General features: G+C 46.8%; 1 protein-coding gene across 6 annotated transcripts in view; it reads right to left on the reverse strand.

Moving 5' to 3' along the window:
• The window catches only part of KCNE2 (potassium voltage-gated channel subfamily E regulatory subunit 2), a 189,575-nt gene that overhangs the window by 110,620 nt on the left and 71,534 nt on the right, over positions 1–7,421 (reverse strand). Inside the window, exon 4 of one of the 6 annotated variants that reach the window (XR_002781706.1) lies at positions 3,483–4,986. The exons of the other annotated variants lie outside the window; for them this stretch is intronic. The gene's annotated coding sequence lies outside the window, so the exon portion shown is untranslated. Of the gene's footprint in view, positions 1–3,482; positions 4,987–7,421 lie in introns of those variants that run through there. 6 annotated transcript variants of the gene reach the window in all.

Consider the following 7,421-nt stretch of genomic DNA (forward strand, 5'->3'; position numbering starts at 1 on the left):
TAGCGGGCCACCGAGAGGGGCAGCCCCTCAGCCCTGGAGGTTGGGGGGCTTCTTCCCAGGGGCATCCAATCTGACTCTTCCTAGTTCCAAACAGGGCTGCCACTTAGGCCAACCGCCTTCCTCCGCCCCCCGACAAGCATTAGCACTTTCTCTCCTTCCTAAACCTCTGCTTTGCATTTCCGTTTTTGATCAGGGTTAGATCAGCACTGGACTGGGCTGCCCCCAGGAGGCAGGAGAGCTGGCCCCTTGGCCACCTGTGCCACATGGCCGTGAGTCAACACCACCACTCGACAGACGTCACAGACCCAAGACCTGTTCAAAGGGATTAGACAACCACAGGTCTTTTGAATGGCATTGCCTATCTCAAATCATTGTGATTGCTCCTGTAAGGAAACATCATTACGGTCACAAAAGAGTGGGCATCTGCCACCACCTTGTACCCCGGTCATCTCAGATGGAGTAGGGGCTGGGGGACGGCCCGCACACGGAGGGCTTGGAGGCCAAAACCGCACCTCACCTGGCTTTTCCCAAACCTTATGCTCCTCCTCCTACAGCCGCCCCGTGCGGCTCAGGAATCTGCCATCCCTTCTGCAGGCCTTTTCACTTTCTTCTTCACTTCCCCGACCTTTAGGTGTCCTTTGAGTTCTTTTGGGTCAGGAGGCAGGCAGCCTCACACCCGGAAGCACCAAGGTGGCCCTCCCTCCAAGCAACAAAGGTCCCAGGCATCCTGAGTGGTTCCCCGAAGAGACCACAAGAGGGAGACAGCTTTCTCTGCCAGGGTGGGCATCGGGAGAGCCTGGGTACCCAACCGTGTGCCCCAAACAAGTGCTCGGAAGAGAGATAAATAATATAAGAGGGCACAGACCAGGGGTGTCAGCAGGCATCCCTCCCTAGCAGTCACGCCACCCAGAAAAGTCCCTCCCACCGCATTCTTTCCCATTCCCTGACTGTATATCAAGTCTCCGAAGTAAATCAGCCCTTGAGTAAGTGATTGGATCCACCCCAGATTTCAGACTCCTTTCTATCTCGAGTTTGGACCCCACCCTGCCCCCCTTTTCAGTTTCCCCTCGCCCTTCTCTGTCTAGTCTCTGCAGTGGAGTCCCGCTTGATATGATAAGCAATGGCACCTAATGATGGGAAGAGAATCCCAAAGACCCCTATCACTTCTCTGCTCTGGTCCTCATCCTTGAGACCACCACCTCTTCCCTGTCTCCATCCAGCTTGCCGAGGCTGGTGCCTCGACACCCCCTGGCCACCCACCCTACTGATGAGCCCCACAGAGCCTTCTCCTCACCACGTCCCTACCCTAGGAGGGAAGGTGTGTCCATGATCACATGAGCACCTCCCGTCCCCTGTGGGGAGTCAGCGAGATGATGCAGGACACACTTCTTACCCACACCAGCCCCTAGTGTGCTCTGTACAGAGCACTTCCTGTCATTGTACACCCTCCAACTTCCACCTACCCCAGAGAATGGTCTTGAGGCTTAAAGAAGGAAATGTTCTTAAAAGCACCTTGAATGGTGTGAAGATGCTAATAAAGGCAGCACTATTATTCTTTGAGTCGACTGTATTTTTTTAGAGCATTTTTAGGTTCACAACAAAATTGAGCAGAAGTTACAGAGAGTTCCCACATATTCTTGTCCCCCCAACACAGCCTCCCCCATCGTCGACATCCACCAGAGTGGTACAGTTTTTACACTCAATGAACTTACACTGACACGTCGTCATCACCCAGGGTCCACAGTTCACATCAGAGTTCACCCTTGGTGTTGTACAGTCTATGGGTTTTGACAAATGTATAATGACACGTGTCCACCATTCGTAGTTTCATGGCCCTAAACATCCTCTGCACTCTGCCCATTCATCCCTCCCTCCCACGTAAGCCCTGGAACCACTGACCTTTTTACTGTCTCCATAGTTTTGCCTTTTTCAGAAGGTCATGTACTCGGAATCACACAGTATGAAGAATTTTCAGATCGGCTTCTTTCACTTAATAGGCGTTTAAGATTTCTCCATCTTTTTATGGCTTGAGAGCTCATTTCTTTTTAGCATTGAATACTAGTCCATTGTCTGGATGTACCGTAGTTAACTTACCCGTTCGCCTACTAAAGGACATCTGGGTTGCTGCCAAGTTTTGGCAATTATAAATCAAGCTGATATAAACTCCCCTGGGCAGGTTTTTAAGTTTTCAACTCATTTGCCTAAATACTAAAGAGCATAACTGCCGGACCGAATGGGAAGAGGCAGTGCTGATATTAATTGCACTTTCCAACAAGAGGCTCCCTCCTCCTCAGCCCCCAGATGGTCAGGGGCTGCCTCATGAGGGCTTTCAAAAGCCCAGTGCTTGTACCACCGCCTGCCAGTTATTAGCGTCTGATTCACTTGACTTTTTTTGTGTAGCTTTTTAAAAAACTTTTATTTTGAGATAATTACAGATTCATATGCAGTTGAAGAAGTAATTCGGGAAGAACCCTTCGCCCAGTTTCTCCCAATGATAATATCATCTTGCATAACAAGAGTATGATATCGACACCAGGAAATGGATAGGGTTATCAACGTACCACTGAAGGACATTTGGGTTGTTTCCAGTTTGGAGTTATTACAAATAGAGCTGCTATGCACGTTTTTGTAGAGAGTTGTGTGTGTGTGTGTGTGTGTGTGTGTGTGTACACATAAGTTTTCATTTCTCTGAGATAATGTCCAAGAGTGTGATTGCTGCGTCATGTGGTACCTGCATGTTTAGCTTTGTGAGAAACTGCCAGACTCTTTTGCAGAGTGGCTGCGCCATTTACATTCCCATCGGCAATGTGTGACTGATCTGGTTTCTCTCCATCCTCACCAGCAGTTGGTGCTATCAATGGGTTTCATTTTAGCCATTCTGACAAGTGTATCGTGGTATCTCATGGTGGTTTTAATTTGCATTTCTCTAATGGCTAATGATGCTGAAAATCTTTTCACGTGCTTCTTTGCCGGCTGCCTACCTTCCTCAGTGAAACATCTATTCATGTCTTTGCCCATTTTCGAATTGGATTTGGGGGAGTTTGGGAGGGGTTTTTTGGGTTTTTTTACTATCGAGTTTTGAGAGTTTTAAAAAATACATTCCCAATACAAGTCCTTTGTTGGATGTGTGGTTTGCAAATATTTTCTCCCAGGCTGTAACTTGCCTTTCCATTCTCTTCAGCAGGTGTTTCACAGAGCAGAAGTTCTGGTCTGAGGAGGTAACATTGACCAATTTTCCCACTTATGGACCATGCTTTTGGTATCAAGCCTTGAAGCTCTTCACTCGGCTCTAGGTCTCCATCATTTTCTCCTACTTTTTCCTAAATGTGTTATATTTTAATTTTCACATTTTAAAGGTAAGCCATGATTCATTTTGAGTTAATTTTCATATAATAAGGTATGAGGTTTCTTTTCTTTTTTTTTCCTTTCTTTCTTTTTCTTTTCCTTTTTTCCTTTTTCTTTTTTTTTTCTTTTTTTTCTTTTTCTTTTTCCTTTTTTCCTTTTTCTTTTTTTTTCTTTTTCTTTTTTCTTTTTTTTTTTTTTTTTTTTGGCCTGTGAACATTAATTAGTCCAGCACCATTTGTTGAAAAGGCCACCTTTCTGCCATCGAATTCCTTTAGCCTCCTGGTCAAAAATTAGTTTGACATATTTGTCTGGGCATTTGCTTGATTTTTGTCTTTTTTTTTTCTTTTCTTTTTAGAAACTCTCCTGCCTGGCAGAATGCAAACGACTGTGCATACCTGAAGTTTCAGAGACTCTGCATAGATAGGGAGTCATTGCTTCAAGCAGCCTGGGCTCAAACTCTCACCCAGTTGCAAAGCATGGGACGGGGAGGGGTTGGCGAATAACATCCCAACTTAAGGAAAGCAAGAAGAGAAGATAGTTTGGAGGAGAGAAAGTGTCAATTGGCACTTAATTAGATTTTCTAAAAATGGAAACCAGTAAGACACTCTCTTTCCAAGGAGGTGGCAAAATGTGAGTGAATTCCAGCTTTTCCTTCCCTAAAGCACAGAGCAGCTCTGAAGGTTGCAGATGGCCATGATGGGCAGTGCGTCACCATGGCGTAACCACAAGGGGCTGAGACAAAGCCACCGTTATTGATGGCGGTGCGTCTTTTGCTGTCTGGAAGCCCAGCGAGGTCCTTACTTTCAGACTAGCTTTCCTCGCTCTTTCTGGTTCTCCTGGGAAGCGTCAGAACTCAGCCTCCTCTCAGAAACTCACCGGGAGCTAAAGGAGCCAGGCGGAGTCCGTTTCTGCGGCACCCACAGGTTTTCACCTTTCTTCTGCCGCCTTGGGCTCTTCCTCGCTCTACTGAGCCAGCCCTTCGGGACTCGTTTTACCCTACAGCCCCACAGTGGGCGGTGAGGGGAGGGTGAATGTTATAACCAGAATCCGCAGCTTCGTTCTCACCCCAGGTCTGAGCTGGAGAGGCCAGGCCCCCTGGAGCAAAGCACCACCTTTGCACAGCAGGCACAGAGCTAAGAATCACAGCTCGAGACCCTTTTTTTAAAAAAAAAATCTCCTGGTCGAAGGCTGAGACTTCATTACTCTTTTCCAACGTGGCCCATGACAGCTCTCCAAACAAGACCATGGCAATGAACCGTGGGCAAGGCTACACCACATTCACAGATCAGTTCAAAGTCCTCATCAAAACGTTCAACCTACAATCTGACCCAGGTTATCCTACCGAACAAACCAACAGCGAAGACTCTAGGAGCCAGATTCGGTTTCAGAATCGAAAAGCTAGGCCCCGAGTTTAGAAAAATCAGACCCCGAGGAGGACTTAGAAGCAAGTCAAGACCAAGGTCACCCTGAAGAGACGGTTCAAAAGATGGTGCGGTGCCAGCTACACTTCCTCCCGACCTCGCACCCTCATCACGGCATTTATGAACAGCCCTTGTCCTGGGATGGATTCCAGAGAGCCACCTGCTAAGGAAGTCGGGGTTCCAGAGTCAAGAGTCCAAATTTGGTTTCAAAATCGAAGATCTAGATTCCATGTTGAGAGAGAGAGAGACAGAGAGAGCTTGATGAGCCCTTAGAACAGAAACTAGGTCAGGAACAAGGTTTTTTGAGACGAGTGCGTTCAGGGTGTAGAAACAACCCAAAATGGCAACAGTTTCACTAGCAACTGTCTTATTTCTCTGAAGCCAGAATAGGATGGACCGAAAGATGAATTCAGTGTATTTGATATCATCAGCCTGGGCCCCAAATCTCTCTCACTCATCCTGCGAACATACCCTTCTAAACATACCCTGAGCTTCTTGAGAAGCTGAGCCTCCTGGAGATGGTAAACAGAACTGGAGGAAACAGACAGATACAAGGCACCACACAGCCCCACCAATGGAGCCTGGCTCCACGATTCAGCAGATGCCAAAGAAAATGAAAATACACTTATTCATATCTTTAAAAAAAAAAAAAAAGATCTCTTTTAAATGTCAGAATGTCAAAAAGCAGAATAAATTTTTCAAAAAGCAGGATATGGGCTCTTCTCAATTCCCCGCTCGGGCTGGTTTTCTGAACCCCTTTAACGAAACGCAGAGCTTCCATCTGCCTGCCTCAGAATCTCCTAGAAACAAAGGCTATTCAAGACTGCACTTGGAACAGCTTCTCAGGTTCCAAGAGATCTTTCTGCCTCTGGCTGGACCCAGAGCAGCAGAAATGCCTGGCAACCAGTGCTCTTGGGGCAAATGCTTCAAGAACATCACAGACCAAAAAGAACACCTGCCAAAGACATCAGCCCCTTTGACTCTCTCCTGACCGCCAAACTTCCAAGATGTGTTCAAAAAGAACATCTTAGGGTAAACTCTTGTCACAAAGCAATCTCCTCTTGCAAGACAAACTAGGAGGGCAGTCCTAATTTGATTGCCACTAACACGGTACAGTGAATAAGTGACATAAATAACCACATACATGTCAAGCTGTGAATCTGAAACTCAACAGGACCTTTCAAATACAACCAGGGCTTGGCACCAAAAGGCATTCTCTGAATTTTCACATAATCTGCTTTTTGCAGCTCTTTTGAGAAGGAGCTATTTACCCAGTAAGCATGTTATTCTCCACCAGGGATCCTGGTGATTCCAAAGCAATTAAGTGCATTCCACAGGAAACGGGAGGGACTTAGAATACAAGATGTTAAGGTTTGGATGTGAAATACAGAAGACATGCAGGGGTCATGTAAATTGTGGTTACTGATACACGGACACTGTCCTAGAGCTCTGAACAGCAGATAGCACCAAACCATTTGATTAAAAAATAAAAATAAAAACCCCTCGTTGTTGCTAGAATTTTCACACGGCCAGCTCGGTGGAGGTTGTCCAGGCCCGTGGCAGGGCTGTCGTCACATGGAAAGGCATCAGGTCAGCCCTCTCCGCAGGGGCTGCTCTCTCAGAGCTAGTGGGTGCCCTCGGTGACTCAGGGAGCCATTCACGGTTCCAGAGTCCTCATGGTCTCTGATCTCCCGAGACGACCCCTTCTTACTTTTTAATTTTTGTAATTGAGGTAAATTCATATAACATCCAATTAACCACTTTAAAGTATACAGTTCAGTGGCATCTACAACGACAACATTGTGCCATATCACCTCTAATTCCAAAACATTGTCATTGCCACGAAAGAAAACCCCATCCCGTTAAGCAGCCACCCCCTCTTCTCCCCTCTCCCCAGCCCCCCGAAACCACAGACCTGCTCTCCGTCTCTATGGATTGACCTATTCCACACATTTTATATAAACACAATCATACAATATGTGACCTTCTGCGCCTGACTTCATTCACCTAGCATGATAACATCAACGTTCATCCACAATGTAGGCTGAATCAGTCCTTCGCTCCTTGTGACGGCAGAGTAATATTCCATGTATGGCTAGACCACATTCTGTTTAACCAGTCATCAGCTGATGGACATTTGGGTCGTTGCCACCTTTTGGCTGTGGCGAATAGTGCTGCAATCGACATTCATGCGCACGTGTTTTAGTTCTTTCGGGCATACACCCAGACAGGCCCGGCTGCCATAATTTGTGAGTGGAACAGCAGAGTTATATGGTAATTCTATGTTTAACTTTTTGAAGACCCGCTAAACTGTTTCCCCTTTCTCACTTTTTAGTGCAGTTATGCCTTCACTTAAAACTATACCTGTCCTGTTATTTCTGAGGTTTGAAACGAGGGAGAAGAGGCTGGCTGGTGGCTCACGCGGCCATCTTGATACCAGAAGTCCATCTGGTTAAACCACCCTTCTGCTGAATTCCAGGTGGAGATCCAGAAGGCCTGGTCTCCTCCACACCCACTCTCCCTGCCACGGTGAAAACTGGGGGAGATCGGTCATGGGAGGGAAGAGGAGGAGAGACAGAACTAAGGAGGCAGTGGTCTCCAAAGGAAACGACACACCCCATGAGTACATCAGACATTTACTCACTGGAATGCCAC

The sequence above is a fragment of the Pteropus vampyrus genome, unplaced genomic scaffold, assembly GCF_000151845.1.
Source record: "Pteropus vampyrus isolate Shadow unplaced genomic scaffold, Pvam_2.0 Scaffold114, whole genome shotgun sequence".
Lineage (NCBI taxonomy): Eukaryota > Metazoa > Chordata > Mammalia > Chiroptera > Pteropodidae > Pteropus > Pteropus vampyrus.